Raw genomic sequence first — 13,531 nt, 5'->3', positions numbered from 1 at the left:
ACATTTCACAATTTTGGACAGAACAGTAAACAGTACAGTATACAGCAGAGTACAGTATACAGTAGAGTACAGTATACAGCAGAGGACAGTATACAGCAGAGGACAGTATACAGCAGAGGACAGTATACAGCAGAGGACAGTATACAGCAGAGGACAGTATACAGCAGAGGACAGTATACAGCAGAGGACAGTATACAGTAGAGGACAGTACAGTATACAGTAGAGGACAGTACATCAGTTTAATTAAGCAGAGTACAGTACAGTAGAGTTTAATTCAGCACAGTATATAGCATAGTACAGTACAGTATACAGCAGAGTACAGTACAGTATACAGCAGAGTACAGTACAGTATACAGCAGAGTACAGTACAGTATACAGCAGAGTACAGTACAGTATACAGTAGAGTACAGGAGTTTAATTCAGCACAGTATACAGTAGAGTACAGTAACAAAAGTTGTGTATTCAGTGCGCAACTGTACTGTAGTCTACTGAATTAAACAACTATGGTACTCTAATGTACTATACTCTACGGAATTAAACTCAACTGTACTGTACTCTAATGTACCGTACTCTACGGAATGAAACTGTACTGTACTCTACTGAATTCAACTGTTCTGGACTGCAGTGGGTGGCTGTGGGAGATCTTCCAGTCAGAACTGTCAATAGGCTTACCATAATGTTTTGTTTTTAAGAGCGTCGTTGAGATTCTTGCTGTAATGAAAAGCGCTATACAAATTAAACGTGTTATTACACTGTACTGTAGTCTACTGTACAGTACTCTACTGAATTACACTGGACTCTACTAAACTCTACTGTACTGTACTCTACTGAATTACACTGGACTCTACTAAACTCTATTGTACTCTACTCTACTGAATTACACTGGACTCTACTAAACTCTATTGTACTGTACTCTACTGAATTACACTGGACTCTACTGAACTCTATTGTACTGTACTCTACTGAATTACTCTGTACTGCACTATACTGCACTGTACTGCACTCTACTGGACTGTACTCGGCTGAATTAAACTCTACTGTACTGGACTGTACTCGGCTGAATTAAACTCTACTGTATTGTGCTGTACTCGGCTGAATTAAACTCTACTGTATCGTGCTGTACTCGGCTGAATTAAACTCTACTGTATCGTGCTGTACTCGGCTGAATTAAACTCTAATGTATCGTGCTGTACTCGGCTGAATTAAACTCTACTGTACTGGACTGTACTCGGCTGAATTAAACTCTACTGTGCTGTGCTCGGCTGAATTAAACTCTACTGTACTGTACTCTACTGGACTGGACTGGACTCGGCTGAATTAAACTCTACTGTACTCTACTGTACTCGGCTGAATTAAACTCTACTGTGCTGTACTCGGCTGAATTAAACTCTACTGTACTCTACTGTACTCGGCTGAATTAAACTCTACTGTGCTGTGCTCGGCTGAATTAAACTCTACTGTGCTGTACTCTACTGGACTGGACTGTACTCGGCTGAATTAAACTCTACTGTACTCTACTGTACTCGGCTGAATTAAACTCTACTGTGCTGTGCTCGGCTGAATTAAACTCTACTGTGCTGTACTCTACTGGACTGGACTGTACTCGGCTGAATTAAACTCTACTGTACTCTACTGTACTCGGCTGAATTAAACTCTACTGTGCTGTACTCGGCTGAATTAAACTCTACTGTACTCTACTGTACTCGGCTGAATTAAACTCTACTGTACTGTGCTGTACTCGGCTGAATTAAACTCTACTGTACTGGACTGTACTCGGCTGAATTAAACTCTACTGTGCTGGACTGTACTCGGCTGAATTAAACTCTACTGGACTGTACTCGGCTGAATTAAACTCTACTGTGCTGTGCTCGGCTGAATTAAACTCTACTGTACTGTGCTGTACTCGGCTGAATTAAACTCTACTGTGCTGTGCTCGGCTGAATTAAACTCTACTGTGCTGTACTCGGCTGAATTAAACTCTACTGTGCTGTGCTGTACTCGGCTGAATTAAACTCTACTGTACTCTACTGGACTGTACTCGGCTGAATTAAACTCTACTGTGCTGTGCTCGGATGAATTAAACTCTACTGTGCTGTGCTCGGCTGAATTAAACTCTACTGTACTCTACTGGACTGGACTGTACTCGGCTGAATTCAACTCTACTGTACTCGGCTGAATTAAACTACTGTACTGTGCTGTACTCGACTGAATTAAACTCTACTGTACTGGGCTGTACTCGGCTGAAATAAACTCTACTGTACTCGGCTGAATTAAACTACTGTACTGTGCTGTACTCGGCTGAATTAAACTCTACTGTACTCAGCTGAATTAAACTCTACTGTATCGTAGTGTACTCGGCTGAATTAAACTCTACTGTACTGGACTGTACTCGGCTGAATTAAACTCTACTGTGCTGTGCTCGGCTGAATTAAACTCTACTGTACTGTACTGGACTGTACTCGGCTGAATTAAACTCTACTGTACTCTACTGTACTCGGCTGAATTAAACTCTACTGTGCTGTACTCGGCTGAATTAAACTCTACTGTACTCTACTGTACTCGGCTGAATTAAACTCTACTGTGCTGTGCTCGGCTGAATTAAACTCTACTGTGCTGTACTCTACTGGACTGGACTGTACTCGGCTGAATTAAACTCTACTGTACTCTACTGTACTCGGCTGAATTAAACTCTACTGTGCTGTGCTTGGCTGAATTAAACTCTACTGTACTGTACTCTACTGGACTGGACTGTACTCGGCTGAATTAAACTCTACTGTACTCTACTGTACTCGGCTGAATTAAACTCTACTGTGCTGTACTCGGCTGAATTAAACTCTACTGTACTCTACTGTACTCGGCTGAATTAAACTCTACTGTGCTGTACTCGGCTGAATTAAACTCTACTGTACTGGACTGTACTCGGCTGAATTAAACTCTACTGTACTGTGCTGTACTCGGCTGAATTAAACTCTACTGTACTGGACTGTACTCGGCTGAATTAAACTCTACTGTGCTGGACTGTACTCGGCTGAATTAAACTCTACTGTACTCGGCTGAATTAAACTCTACTGTACTGGACTGTACTCGGCTGAATTAAACTCTACTGTACTGGACTGTGCTCGGCTGAATTAAACTCTACTGTACTGGACTGTACTCGGCTGAATTCAACTCTGCTGTACTCGGCTGAATTCAACTCTACTGTACTGTGCTGTACTCGGCTGAATTAAACTCTACTGGACTGTACTCGGCTGAATTCAACTCTACTGTGCTGTACTCGGCTGAATTAAACTGTACTGGACTGTACTCTGCTGAATTAAACTCTACTGTGCTGTGCTCGGCTGAATTAAACTCTACTGTGCTGTGCTGTACTCGGCTGATCTAAACTCTACTGTACTGGACTGTACTCGGCTGAATTAAACTCTACTGTGCTGGACTGTACTCGGCTGAATTAAACTCTACTGTGCTGTGCTCGGCTGAATTAAACTCTACTGTGCTGTACTCGGCTGAATTAAACTCTACTGTACTCTACTGGACTGTACTCGGCTGAATTAAACTCTACTGTGCTGTGCTCGGCTGAATTAAACTCTACTGTGCTGTGCTCGGCTGAATTAAACTCTACTGTACTCTACTGGACTGGACTGTACTCGGCTGAATTAAACTGTACTGGACTGTACTCGGCTGAATTCAACTCTACTGTACTCGGCTGAATTAAACTCTACTGTACTGGACTGTACTCGGCTGAATTAAACTCTACTGTACTGGACTGTGCTCTGCTGAATTAAACTCTACTGTACTGGACTGTACTCGACTGAATTCAACTCTACTGTACTGTGCTGTACTCGGCTGAATTCAACTCTACTGTACTGTGCTGTACTCGGCTGAATTAAACTCTACTGTACTGGACTGTACTCGGCTGAATTCAACTCTACTGTACTGTGCTGTACTCGGCTGAATTAAACTGTAGTGGACTGTACTCTGCTGAATTAAACTCTACTGTGCTGTACTCGGCTGAATTAAACTCTACTGTACTGTGCTCTACTCGGCTGAATCAAACTCTACTGTACTGTGCTGTACTGGGCTGTACTCGGCTGAATTAAACTCTACTGTACTGGACTGTACTCGGCTGAATTAAACTCTACTGTACTGTGCTGTACTCGGCTGAATTAAATTCTACTGTACTGGACTGTGCTCGGCTGAATTAAACTCTACGGTACTGTGCTGTACTCGGCTGAATTAAACTACTGTACTCGGCTGAATTAAACTACTGTACTGTGCTGTACTCGGCTGAATTAAACTCTACTGTACTCGGCTGAATTAAACTACTGTACTGTGCTGTACTCGGCTGAATTAAACTCTACTGTACTCGGCTGAATTAAACTACTGTACTGTGCTGTACTCGGCTGAATTAAACTACTGTACTGTACTGTGCTGTATTCGGCTGTATTAAACTCTACCGTACTGAGCTGTACTCGGCTGAATTAAACTCTACTGTACTGTGCTCTACTCGGCTGAATTAAACTACTGTACTGGACTGTGCTCGGCTGAATTAAACTCTACTGTACTGTGCTGTACTCGGCTGAATTAAACTCTACTGTACTCGGCTGAATTAAACTACTGTACTGTGCTGTACTCGGCTGAATTAAACTCTACTGTACTCGGCTGAATTAAACTACTGTACTGTGCTGTACTCGGCTGAATTAAACTACTGTACTCTACTGTACTCGGCTGAATTAAACTCTACTGTACTGTGCTGTACTCGGCTGAATTAAACTCTACTGTACTCGGCTGAATTAAACTCTACTCTACTCGGCTGAATTAAACTACTGTACTCGGCTGAATTAAACTCTACTGTACTGGGCTGTACTCGGCTGAATTAAACTACTGTACTGTGCTGTACTCGGCTGAATTAAACTACTGTACTGTGCTGTGCTCGGCTGAATTAAACTACTGTACTGTGCTGTACTCGGCTGAATTAAACTCTACTGTGCTGAACTGTACTCGGCTGAATTAAACTCTACTGTACTGGACTGTGCTCGGCTGAATTAAACTCTACTGTACTGGACTGTACTCGGCTGAATTAAACTCTAATGTGCTGTGCTCGGCTGAATTAAACTCTACTGTGCTGTGCTCGGCTGAATTAAACTCTACTGTACTCTACTGTACTGGACTGTACTCGGCTGAATTAAACTCTACTGTGCTGTGCTCCGCTGAATTAAACTCTACTGTGCTGTGCTCGGCTGAATTAAACTCTACTGTACTCTACTGGACTGGACTGTACTCGGCTGAATTAAACTCTACTGGACTGTACTCGGCTGAATTAAACTCTACTGTACTGTGCTGTACTCGGCTGAATTAAACTTTACTGTACTGTGCTGTACTCGGCTGAATTAAACTCTACTGTACTGTGCTGTACTCGGCTGAATTAAACTCTACTGTACTGGGCTGTACTCGGCTGAATTAAACTCTACTGTACTGGGCTGTACTCGGCTGAATTAAACTCTACTGGGCTGTACTCGGCTGAATTAAACTCTACTGTACTGTGATGTACTCGGCTGAATTAAACTCTACTGTACTCGGCTGAATTAAACTCTACTCTACTCGGCTGAATTAAACTCTACTGTACTCGGGTGAATTAAACTCTACTGTACTCGGCTGAATTAAACTCTAATGTACTGGACTGTACTCGGCTGAATTAAACTCTACTGTACTGTGCTGTACTCGGCTGAATTAAACTCTACTGTACTGGACTGTGCTCGGCTGAATTAAACTCTACTGTACTGTGCTGTACTCGGCTGAATTAAACTCTACTGTACTCGGCTGAATTAAACTACTGTACTGTGCTGTACTCGGCTGAATTAAACTCTACTGTACTGGACTGTGCTCGGCTGAATTAAACTACTTTACTGGACTGTACTCGGCTGAATTAAACTCTACTGTACTCGGCTGAATTAAACTACTGTACTCGGCTGAATTAAACTCTACTGTACTCGGCTGAATTAAACTGATGTACTGGACTGTACTCGGCTGAATTAAACTCTACTGTACTGTGCTTTACTCGGCTGAATTAAACTCTACTGTACTGTGCTGTACTCGGCTGAATTAAACTCTACTGTACTCGGCTGAATTAAACTCTACTCTACTCGGCTGAATTAAACTCTACTGTACTCGAGTGAATTAAACTCTACTGTACTCGGCTGAATTAAACTTTAATGTACTGGACTGTACTCGGCTGAATTAAACTCTACTGTGCTGTACTCGGCTGAATTAAACTCTACTGTACTGTGCTGTACTCGGCTGAATTAAACTCTACTGTACTGTGCTCTACTCGGCTGAATTAAACTCTACTGTGCTGTACTCGGCTGAATTAAACTCTACTGTAATCTGCTGTACTCGGCTGAATTAAACTCTACTGTACTCGGCTGAATTAAACTACTCTACTCGGCTGAATTAAACTCTACTGTACTCGGCTGAATTAAACTCTACTGGACTTTGCTCGGCTGAATTAAACTACTGTACTGTGCTGTACTCGGCTGAATTAAACTCTACTGTGCTGAACTGTACTCGGCTGAATTAAACTCTACTGTACTGTGCTGTACTCGGCTGAATTAAACTCTACTGGACTGTACTCGGCTGAATTAAACTCTACTGTACTGGACTGTACTCGGCTGAATTAAACTCTACGGTACTGTGCTGTACTCGGCTGAATTAAACTCTACTGTACTGTGCTGTACTCGGCTGAATTAAACTCTACTGTACTGGACTGTACTCGGCTGAATTAAACTCTACGGTACTGTGCTGTACTCGGCTGAATTAAACTCTACTGGACTGTACTCGGCTGAATTAAACTCTACTGTACTGGACTGTACTCGGCTGAATTAAACTCTACTGTACTGGACTGTACTCGGCTGAATTAAACTCTACTGTACTGTGCTGTACTCGGCTGAATTAAACTCTACTGTACTGGACTGTACTCGGCTGAATTAAACTCTACGGTACTGTGCTGTACTCGGCTGAATTAAACTCTACTGTACTGGACTGTACTCGGCTGAATTAAACTCTACTGTACTGGACTGTACTCGGCTGAATTAAACTCTACTGTACTGGACTGTACTCGGCTGAATTAAACTCTACGGTACTGTGCTGTACTCGGCTGAATTAAACTCTACTGTACTGGACTGTACTCGGCTGAATTAAACTCTACTGTACTGGACTTGCTGTCCAAACTTGTGAAACAGAGACATCTTTTCAACATCTGGAAAATACAGTCAGATCCATAAAAATGTGGACATTGACCAAGTTATTATTATTTTGAGGTGTCTACCACATATTGGAGTTGAGATTAAATAATGAATATGAGCTGAAAGTGCACATTTTCAGCTTTAATTTGAGGGTTTTTACATCCAAATCGGGTGAACGGTGTAGGAATTACAACACTTTTTATATGTGGTCCCTCTTTAAGTGACCAAAAGTAATTGGACAATTGGCTGTTCAGTTCCATGGCCGGGTGTGTGTTATTCCCTCATTAGTTTTGTTTACAAGTAAACGGATATAAGGTCTAGAGTTGATTTCAAGTGTGGCATTTGGAATCTGTTGTTGTTAACCCTCAATATGAAGTCCAAAGAGCTGTCACTGCCAGTGAAACAAGCCATCATTAGGCTGAACAATCAAAACAAACCCATCAGAGAGATAGCAAAAACATTAGGTGTGGTCAAATCAACTATTTGGTACATTCTTAAACAGAAAGAATGCACTGGTGAACTCCGGGACACCAAAAGGCCCGGAAGACCACAGAAAACAACTGTGCTGGATGACAGAATAATGATTCCCCTGGTGAAGAAAACCCCCTTCTCAACAGTTGGCCAGATCAATAACACGCCTACCTCCTGGAGGGTATCTGTGTCAAAGTCAACATTCAAGAAAAGACAGAGTAAATTCAGAGGGTTTACCACAAGATGGAAACATTGGTAAACCTCAAAAACAAGAAGACCAGATTAGAGTTTGCCAAACATCTATAAAAAGCCTGTACAGTTCCCGGAACAACATCCTATGGACAGATGAGACAAAGATAAACTTGTACCAGAATGATGGGAAGAGAAGAGTATGGAGAAGGAAAGGAACTGCTCAAGAGCCGTAGCATACTGTACCACATTATACCACCTCTGTGAAGCATGGTGGAGGTAGTGTTATGGGGTGGGCATGAATGGCTTCCAATGGGCCTGGTTCCCTTGTATTTATTGATGATGTGACTGCTGACAAAAGCAGCAGGATGAATCCTGAAGTGTTTGGGGATATATTATCTGCTCAGATTCAGCCAAATGCAGCCAAAACTCATTGGATGGCGCTTCATAGTGCAGATGGACCCGAAGCATACCGCGAAAGCAACCCAATTATTTTTTAAGGCAAAGAAGTGGAATCTTCTACAATGGCCAAGTCAATCACGTGACCTGAATCCAATTGAGCATGCATTTCACTTGCTGAAGGCAAAATGCCCCAATAACAAGCAGGACCTGAAGACAGCTGCAGTAAAGGCCTGGCAGAGCATCACCAGGGAGGAAACCCAGCATCTGGTTTATGGGTTCCAGACTTCAGGCAGTCATTGACTGCAAAGGATTTGCAACCAAGTATTAAAACTCACAATTAAATGTATGATTGTTAGTTTGTCCAATTACTTTTGAGCCCCTAAAATGGAGGGGTTAGGTACAAAAATTGTTGTAATTCCTACATGGTTCATACAACATTTTTGACAAAACCCTTAAATTAAAGATGGAAGTCTACACTTAAAGCACATATTGATTGTTTCCTTTCAAATCCATTGTGGTGGCGTACAGAGACAAAATGATGCAGTGTGTCACTGTCCAAATACTTATGGACCTGACTAGTTTTTCTAGGTGTCTTTTCAACTCATTTAGTACTTTAGTAATGGGAATGGATTATGACCAGCAACCCCAACATCAATGTGACCCCACCCCCGCTCCCCGCCCAATGCTAATTAAGATGCTAGTTACCACATGGCTTGACCTATAATAAACTCTCACGAATAGGCTTGAAATAAAGCTCTCCCTTTCCTGTTTTCAATAATGTTTATAAATACTTCCATCATACAACAGTTTATTAAAGAAATAACAAGCTCTGAATATTTACTTTCAGCGATAAAGAAAGATAATATTCCATCTCACGTCAATGTTCTGTGACCCTGACTGACCTCATGCAGGATAACCATGTTTATCTTCAGATTATGACACAACGCTCTTTGAGTTTTGAGTAATAACCAGGGGGATAACCAACTAGTGAGACAACCAACCAGTGAGACAACCAACCCCTGTCTCCTCTATTTTGACCTTCAGAAAGTAATGACAGCTCAAATCCCCAACGCCAACAGTCTGTGACGTGAACACTTTTGACATTGACCTTAATTGACCAAGCTGCTTTCTCTGATTCTATCATTTTCTGAGTGGTTGGTTAAGAGTGAGTGGGTTTACATGCACACTGATATTTCGATACCAAACTGATTTGGGCAGAGGGTCAACTATGGCATTAGTCAAGAGACCATAGAGAGTCAACAACATCTGGATTCCACATCTGTTGCTGGATGTCAAATGAACAGTACCACAGGAACTGGAGAAATGTTATCTAACTACTAATCTCCTTTAACCCAGAACTAAAATCTTGGTAATTTGGTCAATGCCTTATTATTTACCCAGTCTGTCCACAACAGATTATGTAACAACCTGCTTGTCTATCAACTGTAATGTCAATGTGAACTAAAGGTAACGCGTTTTTCGAATATAGTGTTGTCAAGAAATGTCTTTATTTTTATTACTCACAATGCCACAATGTATATGCATTGATCATCCACTAGAGGGCAATTGTGTTTCAAAACAGGGTTTTCGACTGATGACGTAGGGCATTGACAAGTTGGGACAAAACATTGAAAATGGGTCAGAGACCAAAAGTGAGAAAGTAGCTCTCTAAGGATAACCTTCCTTGGCTAAATGGGATTGTGCAATATTGTAATGAAATTACGACATGATTCATTTAACTCCTCCCTTACTGTAGAGATTTGCTGCTGCCGCAGCATGTTTTTAACCGTTCTACCCACGTGCCCCATATCGGGTTACAACTGAAAAACATACCTTTTGTTTACCACATGGCTGAGAGTTATAAAGATCTTCACTGTTTATTAATGTAGCTTTAAAATTATTTTAAAAATCAGGACAGTAGAATACAACACAACTATATGTCATTGACCAGTGTGTGATTGAAAATAATGTAAATTGTTGTTTTGTTTTCCATTCAATTTATATTGTAAAAACTTGGTCAGCTTTCAGCATTAAGGAAAGTTACTAAAGTATGTCTGATTCGTACTACACTTGTCTCTCAACTCATGCTCATAAATGACCCGATGAGTACTCATTAGGCCTATCGCAATATTGGGCAATAGTCTTTACTTTATTACACAATTGGTGTTGACAACAAAGTTTCCCGATTTTTTTGTGGAAAAAGTGTTCAACTTCAGGGAAGTTTTGTTTGCAAACAAAGGCCAGCCACGCGGACGAAAGAGGTGCTTTGGGAAGTGCTGTTTTCTGATTGCACACCTCTAAGGCACAACCACTTCTTATGAAATACACTACCCATAAGCACCAATAACTCCAGCTGACTGGGTCGGCATATTCTGAGGATGTGACCTATATCTCGCTGTGATGTTTACACTTTGTTACAGTTCTTTGTCTCAACCAGCATAACAAGTCAGGATGTCTGGGACATAGAGAAATACGTATTTTCTGTTTTTCTTTATGTGTAAAGAAACCTATTTTTATCATAACATTTTTGGACCAAGAATTTTCGGAACAACATTTTCTTCAACTTTTTTTTTATTTTTCCACGACTCCAAATAGCCGAGGCGGCTCACACGGAAAATTTTGGATAAGGTAAGGTACTTTACTAAAAATAGGAAGTAACATATAACGTGCATTTCAATACGCGTTTGTATTCAGTTGTGGCATTGGATTTTTGGTAAAGATACTGTATGCGTTAATTTGTTGCCCTAACCTTAATTGCTCACTGTTCAAGGTTGCCGAGAATAAGTAATCGGTTTTTGGCTGATGGGACACAATTGAAAAGCATACCATCTATAGCAGATATCACGACTTAACTTTTTTGGAGTTGTTATTGTACATGCGTTTTATGTCAAACATTTTCACAGTCATAATCCACGTATTGCTGCAAAATAATAATGTTCGATTCCATGCATAACATTGATTCTGTCAATTCTGATCAGAATTTAATCTGCTCAATTTTGGGGGGGAATTTGCTTGTTTATTGTGTGTAATTAATAAAAAAAAATTAAAAAAAGACGTGACAAGAAGACGAGGTCACTGTGGCTATATAAGAGATGCAATAGCTGTTACATGCGGAGTAAACTTCACACCTCCATGGAGTGGAGTTTAGTCCGCTAACTTTGTTGTGGTCTTTATATAGCCTATAGCTAGCTACACATGTCATAAGAAGGGAATGTTCCATGCGTCAGGGAAGGAGGCTCTGCCACTTGCAAACCCTTGCTTTTGTGTTACTTAATTACGAGGAGGTGCTGCAGCTGTGGACTAGGATAACACACGCAAACAGTTGTGTGTTTTGTTCCGCTTGGCGTCTTGCGGTGGACCGCCAGGTTAAATATAGCCGGGATGAGAGTGACTACGTTCATCAGATAGCTGGCCAGACCCGTGCGCTGCGGTTAATAACCGCCTTGATTTAGTAACGGCACGCACGTGACCTGAGTGAAGAGCGCGCGCTAGTGCCTCAAAGATATCATGAGCAAATGTCAACATCTATATCTTTAATACTCCTGGCAGAATGAGACAGAGTGAAGGAGTCATTTTCCCGTCTAAATGAAATAGATGGTTTGAGATAGATGGCTTGGGGCTATACACCTGTGCGTGTGCGTGTGCGTGTTCGTGTAAAAAACTGTGAGCTGAAGACAGCCTACTCATACCTGTTTTTTGCTCAAAATTTGCCATTCTCTGGAAGTGAAAAAAATGACTAAGGAGGAGTGACCCCGAGGCTCTTCTCCCAGAATTGACGATTAATCTGGTTTGGCATTAATCTGGTATGGCATGAATCTGGTTTAGCAGTCAGTCTGTTTCAAAGACTATGCCTCTAGGCACCCACAGTTAGAGGATCACTGTTGAAAAGACTATAGGCCCGGTTTCAACCGGTGTCGCAGATTGCTCACTGTTAAAAGCATGATGGGATGATGCCTATCTTTTCTTCACCTAGTTTAATTCAAAGCAAACATGATTGATGTACCATTGCACAACAACCTTTCTAGCTCTATTGTCCTTGTGGTTGCTGGCCTTTTCAACTGTAGTACTATGTCCCAGGGAACATCTGCTTCAGTACAGAGACAGAGGAAGGGGTTAGTTTGTAGATATGTGCATATTTACCAGGTTAAATAAAGGTGAAATAAATAAAATAATAATAATTCAGGCCCGGCTCAAGCCTTTTGGGGGCCCTAAGCAGGATTTGGTTAGGGGGCCCACCCACCTCCCAGCAAAGTTAATTTCACGTAGTTCTACACATTTTGCCTTGGGGTGTAGTTAAAATGTTGCCGTTTTATAGCCAGTTCTCAGAAATTCTACACATTTTGTGACTAATGCTATGTTAATATGATATTTGTCGCAGCGGTCTAAAGCACTGCATCTCACTGCTAGAGGTGCCACTACAGACCCTGGTTCATTTCTAGGCTGTATCACAACCAGCCGTGATTGGGAGTCCCATAGAGCGGCGCGCAATTGGCCCAGCGTCGTCTGGGTTAGGGTTTGGCCGGGGTCGGGCCGTCATTGTAAATAAGACTTTGTTCTTAACTGACTTGGCTAGTTAAATATGTATATTTATATATATATATATATTTTTTAAATAACAAAATAAATTGGGGCCCCCTGGAGGTCAGGATATCTGGGTGCAGTATTTTATTACTACAAGTTTAGATAGCTGGCTAGACTAACTACCAATGTAAGCGTTGTTAGCTGACATGCTTACTGTCACTTACTGTGAGAAAAACTGCTGATGCACAACCACATTTTGAAATTGCACCCGGTATGTTCTACTATTCTTACTCTCAATAGTAAGTTGCGATCCCTGCTTGAGTTTTAAAAATAAATGAAATACAATTATGCTTTGGGGACTGGGGCCCCCTGGCGGCCGTGGGCTCTAAGCGACCGTTTATGTCGCTTATGCCTGGAACTGGCCCTGTGCGTATGGCTGGAACTGGCCCTGTGCGTATGGCTGGAACTGGCCCTGTGCGTATGGCTGGAACTGGCCCTGTGCGTATGGCTGGAACTGGCCCTGTGCGTATGCCTGGAACTGGCCCTGTGCGTATCGCTGGAACTGGCCCTGTGCGGATGCCTGGAACTGGCCCTGTGCGTATGCCTAGAACTGGCCCTGTGCGTATGGCTGGAACTGGCCCTGTGCGTATGGCTGGAACTGGCCCTGTGCGTATGGCTGGAACTGGCCCTGTGCGTATGGCTGGAACTGG

The 13,531-nt window shown here is 42.0% G+C and overlaps 1 protein-coding gene and 1 long non-coding RNA gene across 3 annotated transcripts in view; one reads left to right on the top strand and one right to left on the bottom strand.

Moving 5' to 3' along the window:
* Nucleotides 1–13,531, bottom strand: part of LOC149982155 (uncharacterized) — a 472,901-nt gene that overhangs the window by 227,403 nt on the left and 231,967 nt on the right. The gene's annotated exons all lie outside the window — the stretch shown is intronic.
* Nucleotides 10,505–13,531, top strand: part of LOC110530743 (kelch-like protein 24) — a 52,351-nt gene continuing 49,324 nt past the window's right edge. The window contains exon 1 of one of the 2 annotated variants that reach the window (XM_021613995.3): nucleotides 10,505–10,928. The gene's annotated coding sequence lies outside the window, so the exon portion shown is untranslated. The remainder of the gene's footprint in view (nucleotides 10,929–13,531) is intronic. The other variant, XM_090182787.1, reaches the window with a different exon arrangement.

Source organism: Oncorhynchus mykiss, chromosome 8 (assembly GCF_057628025.1).
Source record: "Oncorhynchus mykiss isolate SJ-2025 chromosome 8, ASM5762802v1, whole genome shotgun sequence".
NCBI lineage: Eukaryota > Metazoa > Chordata > Actinopteri > Salmoniformes > Salmonidae > Oncorhynchus > Oncorhynchus mykiss.
The sequence above is the reverse complement of the archived record's forward strand: the minus strand, read 5'-3'. Positions and strand labels throughout refer to the sequence as shown.